The sequence below is a fragment of the Lucilia sericata genome, unplaced genomic scaffold (genome assembly GCF_015586225.1).
Source record: "Lucilia sericata isolate MDLA Ls3-8-SP2 unplaced genomic scaffold, ASM1558622v1 Contig000056F_arrow, whole genome shotgun sequence".
NCBI classification, from domain to species: Eukaryota; Metazoa; Arthropoda; class Insecta; order Diptera; family Calliphoridae; genus Lucilia; species Lucilia sericata.
In genome coordinates this window covers 915,823-932,567 of record NW_023994092.1, presented here as the reverse complement: position 1 = coordinate 932,567, position 16,745 = coordinate 915,823, and the positions used below count along the sequence as shown (strand labels likewise).

The 16,745-nt window shown below is 27.4% G+C and overlaps 1 long non-coding RNA gene across 2 annotated transcripts in view; it reads right to left on the bottom strand.

Annotated features, from left to right (window-relative positions):
* The window catches only part of LOC119616086, an 89,366-nt gene that overhangs the window by 32,683 nt on the left and 39,938 nt on the right, over positions 1–16,745 (bottom strand). The window contains exon 3 of one of the 2 annotated variants that reach the window (XR_005232503.1): positions 4,430–4,448. The exons of the other annotated variant lie outside the window; for it this stretch is intronic. This is a non-coding gene — a long non-coding RNA (uncharacterized LOC119616086). Of the gene's footprint in view, positions 1–4,429; positions 4,449–16,745 lie in introns of those variants that run through there. 2 annotated transcript variants of the gene reach the window in all.

Sequence of the window (16,745 nt, the reverse complement as noted above, 5' to 3'; positions counted from 1 at the left end):
TTCTTTTAGATAGAAAGACACTAAAAAAAAGGAAACAAGACAAAAATTTAGGAAAACCAATCAGTTAAAGAAAAAATGTTTAATATTAAAAATGATGTAGAAAAAAATGTTTTTTAGTAAAGTAGAGGAAGGACACTTATTTTTTTTTTTTTTTTTTTTTTTTTGTTGTTCTCGAAGTTGTTGTTATATTCATTTGACATCTACGACAGTTTAGACAGTAAAATAAAAGCAACAACAATATTAAGATCTAACAACATGTTGTTGTTTAAGAGCAGCACGGTTTAGCAAAAGGACACATAAGTATATTGAGCAAAAACAAAAAAAAAAAAGGTAAAAAGAAATTTTTTAACGAAATGTTATACATTAGACAGGAGGATGGTAGTTGTTGTTGTTGTTTTCAATATTTTATAAACATCACTACTTTTCTGTTTTTTTTTTTTTTCGTTTTTTTGTTGCAAAGGTCCTTTGTGATGTCAATAACATAAATATTTATTAAAGTCCCAACAACAATATGAAATGGAGAAAATACCAGAGAAATTGCTTGACTTTCTAACTTCCTGAGTTTAAAGAAACTTTTAAGTGGTTTTTGTTTGGAAAAATAGAAAAATATTTATTACCAGGAAATTGTTACTACAAAAATTGTTTGATTGTGGCTTTATTTTAACTAGCTGTCTTTAAAATAAATAAAATAAATTAACTAAACATGATGAAATGTTGATATCCAGTAACTCAAATATTTCCCTTACTTTATCACCACTTAAAAAAACTCATTTACTTAACTTTATAACACAATTGAAAAAAGAAGTTAGTTATCTGGTATTAACCTTTCACCATTGATATAAATTCTGTAAAAATTTAAATTTCTGTTTGAATTTTTGATTTTTTTCTCACAACATCTGTTAAGCTGATTTTGCAAACAAGTACTGAATTGAAAAATTCGCTTAAATTTACACTTGAAAAGTTTTGAAAAACATATTTGACAATCAACTAAATAATGAGCTTAAGTACACTTTAGATTTTTTTCTTGTAAATATGTCCTGTGATATTTGAAGAAACTTTAAAAAAGAAACTTAAATACAACAGAAATCATTTAATGAATTTTAAATAACATTAACAAAGAGAACTAATATTTTTCTCAAGTTGTTGCTTTTGTTGTTGTTGTCGTTGTAACCTTTAAATACATGTCAAATACCGTAAAAAGGAAAGAAAATGAAAAATAAAATCTAAAGACATGTTTAGTTGTGTTTTTTTTTTTTTCTTCGTTCAACATCCCCATGTATCCTTGTTAACGTACATATATAGACGGGGGAAAAAACAAACAAAATCATTTAGAATTTTCTTTTGTATGAAATTTTGGTAAGAGAAGTTTGTTTTTAAACTGTTGTTAATACTGGGTGTTATATGAAATCACCCATTCTTCTGTTACACCCACCTCCCTTTCGTTTTCTTCTTGATCATGGCTATTTTAACAAGTTGACACTGAAAATGGGAATGTTTAGCAACAAACACGATGATTGACAGTTTTACACTTTTAATTTTCTTCGTTTGTGTTCTGTGCACCGTGAAATGAGGACAATTGGCCAAGAAGTTTATGGTTTTAAAAAATATTTGTAACTTTTAATTTCTTAATGTCGGCATTGTTAGCTTAACCTTGAAAGGTGGTTTATTTCAATTGAGGAAATTGAAATCAAGAAATTTTTATTAATAAAAAAGTGTTTTTCTCTTGAACATATAATCTGATAAATTGTCTAAGCTTAAAGACAAATAGAGTCTTTTCGCGAGAATTGTGTAAAGTTTTGATTTTCATACTCTAGAAGTATTAAAAGTTGCAAGAATTAATTTTTTATGTTAGTTTGAAAGGAGAATGTATATCAAATCGAAATAAATACACCTAGGCCTCTATAGGGCCTGTTGTGCACTGCTTTACCAATGTCTAAGGTGGGAATCGAACCCACGACCTTTAAACTAGAACACTAACCAATAACCTAACGGGGATCCCATTTTTCTTAAATATCTTCTTATCAGCAGCTGATCAACAAAGTACACTTCTTATAATTTGTAGCATACTTCCGGGCTTAAAAGAAAAATTCCTTATTATTCAAATTGCTTAACGTTTAACCTTAAACTCGAATGGTACTTTACACAATATAACTTGAAAGCTTTCTTATTTCAACCAAAAAAGCAATATAACAACTCAAATAAAAGAAACCTTTAAGGCCATAAAGGTATTTTGTTTCTTATTTCAACTCAAAATTATATTTTTAGAAAAAATATGTATGTGTTACTCCTGTATTCACAACTAGCAAGTAACTTTTTATGGTCCTATGCCATTAAGTATAGAAAAACTAAAAAAAAGCCAGAAAAAAAACCGGCTTCATAAATTTTAAAGTGTTATTACGGCCTAAAAGTAGACTATAATAAATTTTAAATGTTATTAACGCCTGTAAACTTAAACATATACGTAAGTAAAAAGTCCCAGCACACATTTCCAGGAATTAAATAATGTTTTCCTTCAAGTTCAGAGTATTTATGTTTAATTTCAAAGTTTTCTTGCCAAAGTTTGTTGGTTTATTGATGACTTTAAACCTAAAAGTCACTATAAAGTATAGACTTTTTGTTGGTTAGTTGATTGGCAAAGAGAAAATAAAGTTTAAATGAAAATCCATAAACGTGGAAGCTTTAAAATTGTTAAATTTATGTTGCTATAGATAAACTTTCAACTTAAATTACTTTGTCTTTTAGCCAAATTCCTTTGCAACGGCAGAAACAACAACAATAAAAGCTAAATGACACCAAGTTAAATCAATAACTGTCAATTAATGTCTTTTGTTTAACTTTTTTCTATATTTTTTTAATGGTATTTTATCTATTTTTGGTGTGTGCGTGTGTATTTTTTTCTAGATTTAGTTCAAATATAAAATCAGGATAAGAATAACGTGTGATTACAACAATTAATATTAAATGGTCATGATTTTCGTTTTCGTTTTTTTCTTCTACAAAACCCTCACCCTATTTTTCCCCTTATTTAAGCAAAACTCCAGCTGTAATTTAAGTTGTGCAAAATCTATGAATTTTATCTATTGATTGTTATTTAATTGATAAATTTAACACTATTTAGTTCCAATAGTAACAAGTGTTTCAAATTTTGTATTTAAGTAGTTTCTTTTTATTGTAGTTTTACTACCATTATGGGGATTCCTAGTGGAAGTAGTTATTTCAAGCTAAGGGTTCAACATAAAGAGGAAAACAAATTGACTTTGAAACTTAAAGCTAAAAATTTTTTTGTCTTGAATTTCCTGTATTTTTTATAATTTATATTAACATTTTTGCTTTTTATCAAAAATTACTATTTACTCTCAGCCCCTGCTGGCTATAGATGCCAACCACTGTTCTAAGCTACACACAGTTATTTATTTAATATTTTATTTGATTTGATTTCATTACATTTGGTCAATTGTACAGTTTACTACGGATTCAGTATCTCTTTGGCTGATTGACTTTAACATTTCGATTAGGGTAACAAAACTGACATTTAGTAAGTACTTGAGTCTAGGAAAGAGGGTGAACTTATTTTTCTGTGTTGTCTGTGTTTTTTCCAATTTTTATAGCTTCCTTTTTCAATTTAAACACTTGTTACAACTCAGTGTGAGTGTAAATAGTTGCAAAAATCCTACAGCCAACCACTTTTGAACCAAAAAAAAGTAAAAAAAAAACATGTTCAAACAAATCAATTTTATTTTATTACGATTTTATTTGTTTTTCTCTATTTATAACTTTTAAATACACAAAACGTTGTTACGCTTGATTAACTTTTGTATTTCAGTTGGAAATTTAACAAACAAAAGTTGTTTCCTGCAATGAAAATTCATCATTATTTATTATTAGACAAGAAACACAAGTGTTCTACAAAATGTTTCTTTTATTGTTCAATTTGAAAAAAAACTAACTCAAATCAAACAAAACAAGTTGCTATAGATTTTGCTTACTAAATGGAGATTAGTTTGAAGCATCAAAGTTACCCTCTTTAACGCATATATAATTCTGATGAAAAATCTAAAAATAACCACTAGAATTACGCACTAACTTAACCTAATTACTAGACATTAATTTGATAAGTTAAACAGGGGTATGTCTTTGCGTATTAGTCAATAGAACGTTTTAGGCAGATATTGAAATTACTAGTGAAGATATTGAAATTACTAGTGAAGAAGTGTCCAAGCGAACACAAGAGTGTTTGTAAAAAATAAGAATTGATTCGAGTTTAATGATTCGTTTTTCTTCTCACGTAAGTAGTCTACACACTGTACCTGTGTTCTGTAACTTTCGAAGTTTTCCATTGGTTTTATCGAATTTCAAAAACTTTCAATTTGTAAACTAAAACTAAGAGTTGTTTTTGTACTTACATTTTAAATGGTTATAAAAAGTTTTTTTACAGTTATTGCACTTACCTAAAAGAAAACAGAAACAAATTTAATTAATATTATTAAAATACAAAGATATTTCAATTAATTTTTAATAATTTTAAATATTCCAGACTATTTTTGAAAACAAACAAACTGTTTAGTTGTCCCAACTAATTTTTTCAAAGTCAACTAATTTAATTTTTAATTGTAGTAACTAAAATTAGGTTGATATGTTTCTAATATAATGACGATTGCCCTCACAATATTATCACAATTATTTGGTTAATTGTGTTAATTCTATTAATTCTCCATTACAAAATGATGATCTAAACAACAAAAGGTATTTTCCGTTTATAAAGAATTTTGTTATTACAACAAAATTTTGTTACCACAAACATATTTTAAGAAGACATAAAGTATGTATTAAATAAAACATTGCATTGCTATTTAGTAATTCTGGAAAAAATTATGTATAAAGACTTAAAGGCTGACATTTCCTCTCTTTGCATGTCAAGTTTTAAAGCAATGTACTAAGTTAAAATATAATTTTGATCACACAATCGATCCCATTGTGGTTTTATTTTTTAATACCAAAAACTGTGAACACTGCTAATTAAAATCAGAATTTTAAACATTAATTTGCAATTTAAAAAAACCTATTTGTTTTATTTATACTTGACTTTAAATTTATTTTTAATACGAATTTCAAATGAGATTTTATTGTTAATTTCAAATCATTGAAAAGTTGAGTGTATGTTTTATTTTTCTCCACAAAATGATGACAAATTGTAAAATAATTCATCATGAAAATATATATTATATTTAATGTAGGTATGAGTATATCTATATATATAAAAATGAATGTGTGTTTGTATGTTTGTTTGGACTTAATAGACTGCTAAACGGCTAGACACATTTTCCCTAAATTTTCACAGTGTCTTCCAGTATGGAAGGAACTATAGGCTATTAAATTTCAAGTGGGCGAGGTGCCACGCCCACATACAAAATAAATATTAAAAGTCTCATATATCAGAGAATGCAACAACTAGAGTCTTTAAATTTTGTATGGACATCTTTGACATCCACATAAATATATGAGGATAGTATGGATGTACTAGCTGTAGTGGACGTGGCACCTCCCAAATAAAGACAATCTTAAATTAGTATATCTGAGAAAAAACAGTTAGAGTTCTCTATTATTGTCGAAACCACTTTACTGTCAATATGAGTATTTATGAACCAAATGGGTGGACCTCCCATATAAATTAAATAAAAAAATTCGTTTATTTTGGAAGCTATTAGAGCTAGAATCTTTAAATTTTGCACGAATAACTCTAACGTTCATGTGAACATATCGAAAATGAACGGACTTTAATTAAGGGGCTCGGAACCTCCCACATTAATTAAATACCAAAAATCGTATATCTAATAATTTAGAGGACTTGGGAAATTGGGGAGTGAAACCTCCCATATAGATTATATACAAAATTTAGTTTATCAGGAAACTATAGAAGCTAAAATCTTGAAATTTTGCACGAAGAATTTTAATTCAGATGGATGAATATTTTTAGGAAAAGTGGGCAGACTTTCATTAAAGGGGCTTGAAGCCTCTCATATATATCTGGGATACTATTAGATTATTCAGATTTTTCATAGATTACATTAAAATCCAAATTACAGCTTGGAAAACTTTCAATAGTTGGCGAGGCATCTCTTGCATGAAGCAAATACAAAAATCGTACATCTGGAAAAATATTAGAGCTAGAATCAAAAACATCATAAAGTGACGTTTTTATTTATATTGTTTTGAGGGTTGCAAAGCACACTGGGTATAGCTAGTGTATATACATTTTGCAATTTACTTTTTTGTGGTGTTTTCATTCTAAACAATAAAAAAATATTTACCAATGAAATTGAAATTTTATGCATTTAATTACAAATGAGAAATAAATAATCACAAATATTGTATATGTTAATTAACCCTCTAAAGAGTGTAGGGGTTCTGAAGGGACATTCAAAAATAATAAATTAAAAATTGTAGTTAATAAATAAGAACTATTCTATTTTTCACTAATTGAAATTATATTGTAGAACGGGGATCGGTATTCAACATTTTTAAAAAGAGAATAAGCTTAAAATTGTTTCAAAAAGAGAGAATAGACTTTTTTCACTAAAAAAAGCTTTTATTCCTCTTGGAGGTTATAGTTGACGATCATTATTATAGAACATTTGAATGGATCAGACATTAATACTTCCACATTAGTTTGATAACCGTTTTTAGGATAATTTTAACATTATAGGCAAACATTTTCATTCAATTCAATTGTGCAATTAAGAAGTTATTTATGACAATATTCTATAGTCCTATCTTATCGTTTTATTTCTTATTATAAAGATATAAAAAAACAGGAAAAAAACGTTAAAATTTCTTACATTGTAAAAAAAATTTATTTATTTATTAATTCTACAGCAAGAGATTTCAGGACCTTCGGGACCATTTTCTATGAGTTGATTATTATAATCCTCTTAAGTTTTAAAATTGTAAAATAAAGATAAAAAATGCATATTTTGGAATATTAATGACACAGCACAAATTTAAATATGTGCTTAAAATCATCTTTTTGAAACGCCTTTAAATTTGGAATATAATAGCTGCCACAATCCTCCTTAAGGACTTTTCTATAATAATTTCTACATATAATAATAAAAACGAGCAGTTAAGGGTTTTCATTTAATTCCATAGCAAACAAATATTTTTTAATTAAAAACTACAGTTTTTTCCTAGATAAATTTTAAAATGGCTCTGAAAAAAGTGTTTTAAAATATTTAAGGGATGCTGCTAGCACATAATTTAAATGCTTAACAGTTGAAAAAAAATCAAATAAAACATTTTAAAACAAATTTGAAAAATTACAAAAATGTCTAATTTCCATAAAAAAAATTAACATTTGTCTGGCAATTTTACACGCCCATTCAAAACGAAAGACAACTGGATAAACTACTTGTTCCTGGTTAAAGGATTTTTTTTTTATTTTAGTGTTAAGCTTAGACCTGAAAGGCAAAATATCCCTTAACGGCAAAACATGACATGTCAGGGCATGTGATACTAAAAAAAAACAAAAGCGGTTGCAACATCAACTCTTTGTCAAACAAAAAAAGCCATAATGTCACAAAACAACAAAGAGATGTATGACAAAAAAGACCGTTGCAAGAAGGGTGCTGAAATAAAATGTATTAATTGCAAGCAGTAGCAGTGGCAGCAGCAGCAACAAACAACAAAGACTGAAACTAAACTAAACGGTAAGAGGAAAGGTAATGGTATCCTTTGTCAGACAAAAGCACCATAATCCTTATTCTAATACGGGGAATGGATTTTTATTATGCATAAAAAGCGCATTTACTTGATTTTTATTTTACATTCAGGCCATTTATGCGGTAATTTGTAGAAAACCCCCTGTAAAGTTACATATTTTTTTTAAAATGTGTGAGAAATTCGTGTGTGTGTGTTGAAATATTGTAAATGTAAACTTGCATGTGTTTGCGAAACAGATTTTTTTTTAACCATAACCAAACATTTAAAAACTTTTTCCACCCCTGTTAGAGTGAATCTAACAGGAATAAATGACTTTAAAAGAAAGGATGATCGAATTTAAAATGTTTTTTTTTTTTTGTTTGTTTCTGGTTTGAAGACTCTAGTAAATGATGAAGAAATCCGCAGTGCACGTGTTTAGATTTTTGTTGTGTTTTGGGCTAAATACATCCTCAGGGTAGTTTTGGGTGATTATCCTTTTTCTTTGACAAACAATAATAAAAAATACAAATGAAATGGAAAAGCCTCAAACGAATGTGTTTGAATTGTTACCATTTTTTAAATTTCTTATTTAAAAAATAAAGTACAATATTTACACACACTTTTAGTTGAAATTAAGCTAAAGTATAAAAGTGCAACTGTGTGTAAAACTAAATAATTGGAGCTGTATGTGTAAGTTTTAATAAAAATACAAATTTTACGCCTTTTAACCAAAAGTAATGGCTTGTGATTAAGAATTTTAATTTACAATTTTTTTTTTGAAAAAAAAAGAAAACAATCTTAAGGGATTTGTAACAAATCTTACACCCCATTAACATTAGGGTCCTAACAATAAAACCAAACTACACTTAGAAAAAAAAATAAGGGAATAATGACTTGAAATATTAAATGGAATCAATTCTTATTTATACGTTTGTGAAATCTTAAAATAATATATTAATACAGTGGACGTCCACTAGTACGAATTATATAGTGTCAGGCCCTTTCGTAATACCGAAAAATTCGTATTATTGAACAACACATTTTGTATGTTTAAATTAAAATAATACACATAAAATATTGGATTTTATTTATTTTTGTTTTATTTTTCATGGAAAATTACATAACGGAACAAAATATAATAAATGTGTATTGTTTTAAATAAATTTCTTGTATATAAACAGGCATAAAAGGGACATATTTACGTATATGAATTGTTAATTTTGAAAGTATCGTGAGTCCAATGGTTGAAATGAGAAATATGTAGAAGGTTTTAAATTTTAATGTTTTTTAAAAGATGTGTGCCAAAGACAATTTGCAATTTACATATGTGTTCTAAAATGTATTAAAATGTTCAGATTACATAAAACTTTTATTAGAAACTTGAATGGAATATACCACAATTCTCTAATTTATAATTTTCTCTTAAAAATTAGAATAGTTATCCTTAAACCCATTGTTTGGAATGTGGAGTCACACTACTTTCAAAATTAACAGTTCATACATACATATGTATATAAATATCATTTTACTTATTAAAAAATCCATCATTTAACATCGATGTTTATTACATTGTAAAATGATTCTTACGGCTTTTTCAATAACAGCGCTTTTGAGGCTTCAATATTGTTCTCAGCAGAGTTATTGTCGGGAAATAATAAAATACTTTCCTCATTGGCGTTATCATCCAATTTAATTTCTTCTCTTGGGTCAACAAAATTCCAATAAAATAAATTAATAACACTAAACAATTGTTGATTTGTAAATATACATGCAGTAAATTGTGTGTATAGGATTTTTAAAAATACAAAACACTTGTAATAAATCCAAAAAATCTTTAAAATTACTGAGCTTAAGGTGAATGATACCGAAATAATAAAATAAAAACATAATAAAAACTTCATTCATACGTGAATAAAACCAAAATTCCCATAAAAAATGCGTTATTCGTACTATCGAACAGAAAAATTGTGACTTTATTCGTACTATAGAGTTGACAATGCAACAATTTTGCCATTCGTATTATTGGACATTCGTAATAAAGAGTATACGTACTATTGGACGTCCACTGTATTGTGATCACTCAGATTTTCCTCCAAAAATCGATATTTTGGTCACAAAACTTGATAAGACTAAAATCCCTTATAACTTCGTTAAAACTCGTTTAAATTGAAATATACATAAACTTATTTTGTGATCACTCATATTCTTTTATATACTTTATATATATATATATCCTTTTATTCAACAAGTCTCCCTTATCACTGGCAACTCTGCCTTTGTGACGAAGTAGTTTAGTTCTACCGAGTTCGTCACTAAAATCACACGTTAAAATTGTCGTCCGTCTTTAAGTTCATTTTAATTAAAGTAAAAGTGTTGTAAATCTTATAAACTCATTAAAATATCAATCTTAAAAAAGTTATATAATAAAATAATTATTTAAAATTCTAAAAATTAAGTGTTAAAATCAGGTTTTTATTAAAATTAATTATTGTAGAAAAAAAGTCCTAAACTAAAGACTGTTTGCTATTGCTCCTTTTTTTGTTGTTTTGCAGTGTTTGCTTATTGATGTTATTGTTTTTTCTATGCAAAACCCTTCATGCAAAAGTTTGTGTGTATGTGGGGTATGGGTTGCCTGACGTGCATTAAAACTATGCTGTGTGTTGTTGTTGTTTTTAAGAAAAAATTGTAAAATCTCAATAGTAGAAGCAGATAAATAACGAAAATAAAGTCACGTGTTTATATTTTGGCAACAAGTGTTTTTGTTGTTTGCAGTTAATAGCTAATGGGTAGTAGAGTTGCTCATATCATAAATATATTAATAAAACGGGAAACAGTTCGGGCGTTAATAATTTACTAAAATTATTATTTAAAATATAGTTTTATTAAACTTGCGGTTGGAATTCATAAAGGTAATCGATTTTTTTTGTACGAAAAATCTGATAAAACAAAAATCTAACTTCGTTAAAACCAGGGATGTAACGGTTATAAGGAAAATTACGAAAAGGTCTCATTTAACAATTAATAGGGATGGATTTAAAATATGTGTTATAATTAACCATTATTATAAGATATATGTATGTATATATATTTGCTGTGTGTTGTTGTTTTTTAAGCAAAAACTAGCAAAAACAATAAAGTCACATGTTTATATTTTGGCAACAGGTGAATATATTATAAGGTGAAGTCATTTCATTTTGCGGCAAATTCATTAATTTTTTTATATATGGGGTTTGTCTGCGTCGGTTTTGAGAGGGAATTTTTTATATAGAAATTGACAGCGTCGGGCTAAATTTCCATGGACAAAAAAAAAAAAAAAAAAAAACAATCAGCTGATGAAATGACTTCACCTTCACCCATGTTTTAAATCAAATAAATAAAACGGGAAACGGTCCGGGTTTGTAAAAACTTTTGAAACCAATTCGACTATTTTCTGACATCTGTTTTTTCTATCATCCATAATTTTCTCCCAAAATAGCATATCCCAGCAAAAAATAATTGATGTCATACTTTACAAACGACATCTTTATTACATCTAAAAATGAAAATAAAAACCCAGTTAAAAGGGAGGAAAGAGATGTAGAAAAGTCACTACAAATAACACACAATGAAATTTGTGGTTAATTTTTGACATCCAAATATCGGATTTTTACTGCTTCTAAAAATAAGATTAGATGTAGTTCAAAGTTGTCAAAAATGAACAACATTCTTCCAATGACACGCTAATGTAAAATTCGTAGGTTTTTCACCCAAATTTGAAGCACTTTGTAATTAAAATAATACATCTTTTTCCACACTTTTTTGCTGGGATATTACGGACATTTTATATAATTATTAATATATACATATTTACGTTTAAGGGTTAATGTAATTTTTTTCGGTGTTATTATAAATACGGATCGTCATTACATATTTTTCCTAGGTTTCATTAAAATCGGTTGAAAGCAAAATAATATTTCACTATTGTTTCAAGAAAATTTCCCAATATTGCATAGCTTGAGTTTGACCATCACAGTTTATGGGTTAACATTATTCGATTTTACTAAAAATTCAGATGTGTATTTCGTATTATCTTGAATTGTTATGAAAAAAGTTGTATATAAAATGCTTATCAGTAAAGAATAAAGACTGTTTTCCAAAAATTTTAACAAAAAATAGTTTTCTCCAAAATTCAAATCGCATGTATCGCCTATATGTGAAAGATATCGACTTAATTTCTTTACTATTTTATTCCCAGCTTTATTGTTTATAAATCACATGGAGATTTTGTCAAAATTTGAAAATTTGCTTAACAAAATTGCCAAAAGTTTGAAACTGGAGTTTTGAAATTGCCGTCTGAAGAGTTTTCCACTTATGACTATACCCCAAATATTGCCGTCTGAAGAGTTTCCTTATGACTAAACTCCAAATACGGTTTTCGCTATATAATGAGGATAAAAACTCAAATTTAAGATAATACGAATATATTTAATGGAATGACAAGGTATTATTACAATATTTCCCTAAAATTTGTTAATTTTCTTTAAATATTCTCATTTCTGACACTATCTGATCATTGACACTAAATGATAGGAGAAATTTGTAATAACTTTTACAATTTTAGACCAATTTTTGTGTTTTATATCTTATTGAAACAATAACTGCATACATATTACAATTATTTGCTATTAAAATCCAAAAATATAAATTTAGTGCCAAAATTGTTTGTAAAAATCGTTTTCCCCTTCATGCCGCTAAATTTTTCCTGAATGCATTTCTACAATAAAAAGTATAAGTCTAGAGACAGAGACAGACGGCCACTATTTGCAACTTCTGTAAAATTATAGAATTTTATTTTTGGGACTCAGGTATACAGTCAGAAGGACTAAAAGATGAAAATGTGGAAAATTGGTGGGTGATACAATTTTCCTATTTTCATATCCGTAATCAGAACACCAAATAGCAGTGGGATTAGTGATAATTATTTAAAAAGTTTTTTCATCGTTGGCCTGTGTAATATATAGAAATATAAACTATATAAAATATAGTTTATAAAACTTGCGGGGGGAATTCTTGATAAAACTAAAATTGCTTATAACTTCGTTAAAACGCGTTTAAATTGAAAAATAAGCTTATATTGTGATTACTCTTATCTTCCTCCAAAAATCGTTTTTTTTTTGGTCCAAACCCTTACAAAACTACAATCGCCTATAACTTCGTTAAAACACGTTTAAATTGAAAAATACGTTTATTTTGTAATCCATATATTTTCTCCTAAAAGTCGATATTTGGATTTGGATAAAACTAAGAAAGAGTCTTAAAAGTAACGATTTCCTTTTCTCTTATAAACTCCCATTTAACGCAACAATCCTACAAATATTAACTACTTATACATATGTATATCCTTTTACCTAACAAAAATCCCCTTTCACTGGCAACTCTGCCGTACTGACAAAGTAGTTTAGTTCTACTGCGTTCGCCACTAAAATCACACGTTAAAATTATCGTCCGTCTTTAAGTGCATTTTAATTAAAGTAAAAGTGTTGTAAATCTTATCACATCCTTAAAATATCAATCCTAATATAGTAAACTAATACAAAATCTATTTGAAATTCTAAAAATTACGTGTTAAATCAAATTTTTATTAAAATTAATTAATGTAGAAAAAAATGTCCCAAATTAAAGTGCATTTGCTATCGTTTCCATTACTGTTGATTTGTAGTGTTTGCCTATTGTTGTTATTGTTTTTTTCATGCAGAAGTTTGTGTGTATGTGGGTTATGGGTGGCCTAATATGCATTTAATGTTGTTGTTGTTTTTAAGAAACAAGAGTGGAAACAGAAATAAAGAAATTAGTGTCACGTGTTTGTATTTTCGCAACAAGTGTTTTTGTTGTTTTCAGTTAACAGCAAATAGGCAGTAGAGTTGCCCATACTTCAAATAAAGTAAATAAAACGGGAAACGTTGAGGGCGTTAATAATTTATAAAAAGTATTATGTAAAATACCTATAGTTTTATTAAACTTGCGGTTGGAATTCTTAAAGGTAATCGATTAATTTGTTCGAAAAATCTGATAAAACAAAAATTGCTTATAACTTCGTTATAACACATTTAAATTAAAAAATACACTTATTTTGTGAGCACTTATATTCTCCTCAAAAAATCGGGTTTTTGGTCACAAAACTTGATAAAACTTAAATCGCTTATAACTTCGTTAAAACACTTTTATATTGAAAAATAACCTTATACAGTGGACGTCCACTAGTACGAATTATATAGTGTCAGGCCCTTTCGTAATACCGAAAAATTCGTATTATTGAACAACACATTTTGTATGTTTAAATTAAAATAATACACATAAAATATTGGATTTTATTTATTTTTGTTTTATTTTTCATGGAAAATTACATAACGGAACAAAATATAATAAATGTGTATTGTTTTAAATAAATTTCTTGTATATAAACAGGCATAAAAGGGACATATTTACGTATATGAATTGTTAATTTTGAAAGTATCGTGAGTCCAATGGTTGAAATGAGAAATATGTAGAAGGTTTTAAATTTTAATGTTTTTTAAAAGATGTGTGCCAAAGACAATTTGCAATTTACATATGTGTTCTAAAATGTATTAAAATGTTCAGATTACATAAAACTTTTATTAGAAACTTGAATGGAATATACCACAATTCTCTAATTTATAATTTTCTCTTAAAAATTAGAATAGTTATCCTTAAACCCATTGTTTGGAATGTGGAGTCACACTACTTTCAAAATTAACAGTTCATACATACATATGTATATAAATATCATTTTACTTATTAAAAAATCCATCATTTAACATCGATGTTTATTACATTGTAAAATGATTCTTACGGCTTTTTCAATAACAGCGCTTTTGAGGCTTCAATATTGTTCTCAGCAGAGTTATTGTCGGGAAATAATAAAATACTTTCCTCATTGGCGTTATCATCCAATTTAATTTCTTCTCTTGGGTCAACAAAATTCCAATAAAATAAATTAATAACACTAAACAATTGTTGATTTGTAAATATACATGCAGTAAATTGTGTGTATAGGATTTTTAAAAATACAAAACACTTGTAATAAATCCAAAAAATCTTTAAAATTACTGAGCTTAAGGTGAATGATACCGAAATAATAAAATAAAAACATAATAAAAACTTCATTCATACGTGAATAAAACCAAAATTCCCATAAAAAATGCGTTATTCGTACTATCGAACAGAAAAATTGTGACTTTATTCGTACTATAGAGTTGACAATGCAACAATTTTGCCATTCGTATTATTGGACATTCGTAATAAAGAGTATACGTACTATTGGACGTCCACTGTATCATTGAATTTCTTGTTAATTGTTATCATGTTCAAACCTATTTTTTTCTCCGGGTGTAACATTAAAAATGACAATTATTTTGGCAACAATGTTGTTTCTATTTCAAAGATTTTAACAGAAAAAAAACAAAGAAAACAAATCCTTTAAACAATAGAGACTTCAAATGTATAAAAACAAATCTAAATAACTAGATAACTGGACAAAATGAAATATAATACGATTTAAATACTCTCATACACACAATATTTTGCCAGAAACTAACTAAAACTCAAACTATCAAAGACCATTATATCATTTAATGTGTATGTTTGTATGTGTATGTTTTTTAAAGGAAATTCAATTCAAATTGTTTTAACAAATTTTATCTTTTATGCTTGCCAAAAATAAAATGAAATTAAGCTCAGACACACATACACAGCAGGCAAACTGTGACAGGACGACTCTTAGGTATTTTAAATTCACAAAAATCAAAAATTATTTTTTAAACACACAAATACTATGGACAATAGAATGAACAATAAAATGATATAGAAAAAAATCTGGAAAAACAAATACATTAAAAAAAAAAAGAATTTAAAATGAAACTGAAATCATGTTATAAATACACAAAATAATATCTTTTCTAAAGTAAAATGAATCGAGCAATCAGTTTCTATATGTACATATATATTTTTCTATTTGGCAGTAATACTTCCTTATAAAACATACACACGAACACTCGAGTATACTTATTCAGTCAAACAAACAAATTTAAATTGAGAGAAAAATTAAAAACAAAAAAAAAAAAGAATATTGCAAAAATTTAATAAAATTTTTACTTAAAATGCAGTCTAGTGTAAATAATACCGTAACAAATGGATATAACAATTTTTGTATCCTGCGTAGGTAGTAGATACATTCATAGATATTTTTCATATTTTGTTTAAAAACATTAGGGAGGATAATTTTACGAATTACTGCTATGTGGAAATTCCTAAGAGTAAACATCATTTGGTTATAAATTGTTGTTAACAACTGTATAATTTTCATTCTAAAGTATTCTAAAAATTACGAAAGACTCATACTTTTTCTATAATTTTATTAAACTATCAGATTTGAGTTGAGTTTAATTTACTTTTTATTAACATAGATCGAAGTCTACGAGCTTCTTCAATGTAATTTTATCATCATTACTCTTTGTCATTGCTTTAGCCAACTGTCAGTAAGCAATGAAGCATTATTTGGTTTTTGTATGCTTTGCTTTTCTTCTTGCTGATAGTATTCTCAGTTATTTTTGAGTATTTATATCCTACACCTCTATAGTTGGGAGGGTTTTATGCATTTGTGCCGATGTATATAACAACCAAAAATATTAGTCCTACACCCACCTTAAGGTATACCAATCGCATCATCATCACCTTCTGAGTCGATTTAGATATGTCCGTCTGTCCTCGCTCGCCCGTCTGTGTGTCCATGTAAATCTTGTGCGCACTCTACAGACCGCAATTTTCAAGATAATTTGATGAAATTTGGCACATACTGATCTTTTGACCCAATGTTAAAATCGGTCCATTATTTCGTATAGCCTGTATACAACCATATCCCCTGAGCTCATAAATATATTTTGAATGTTCTTGTATTATTTCAAAAATCGGCAAAACTTAGTTTTATATAAGTCTACTGCTGATTTTCGTAATGATCAGCCCTCATTTGACTCTATCCCCCATACAAAGTCCGC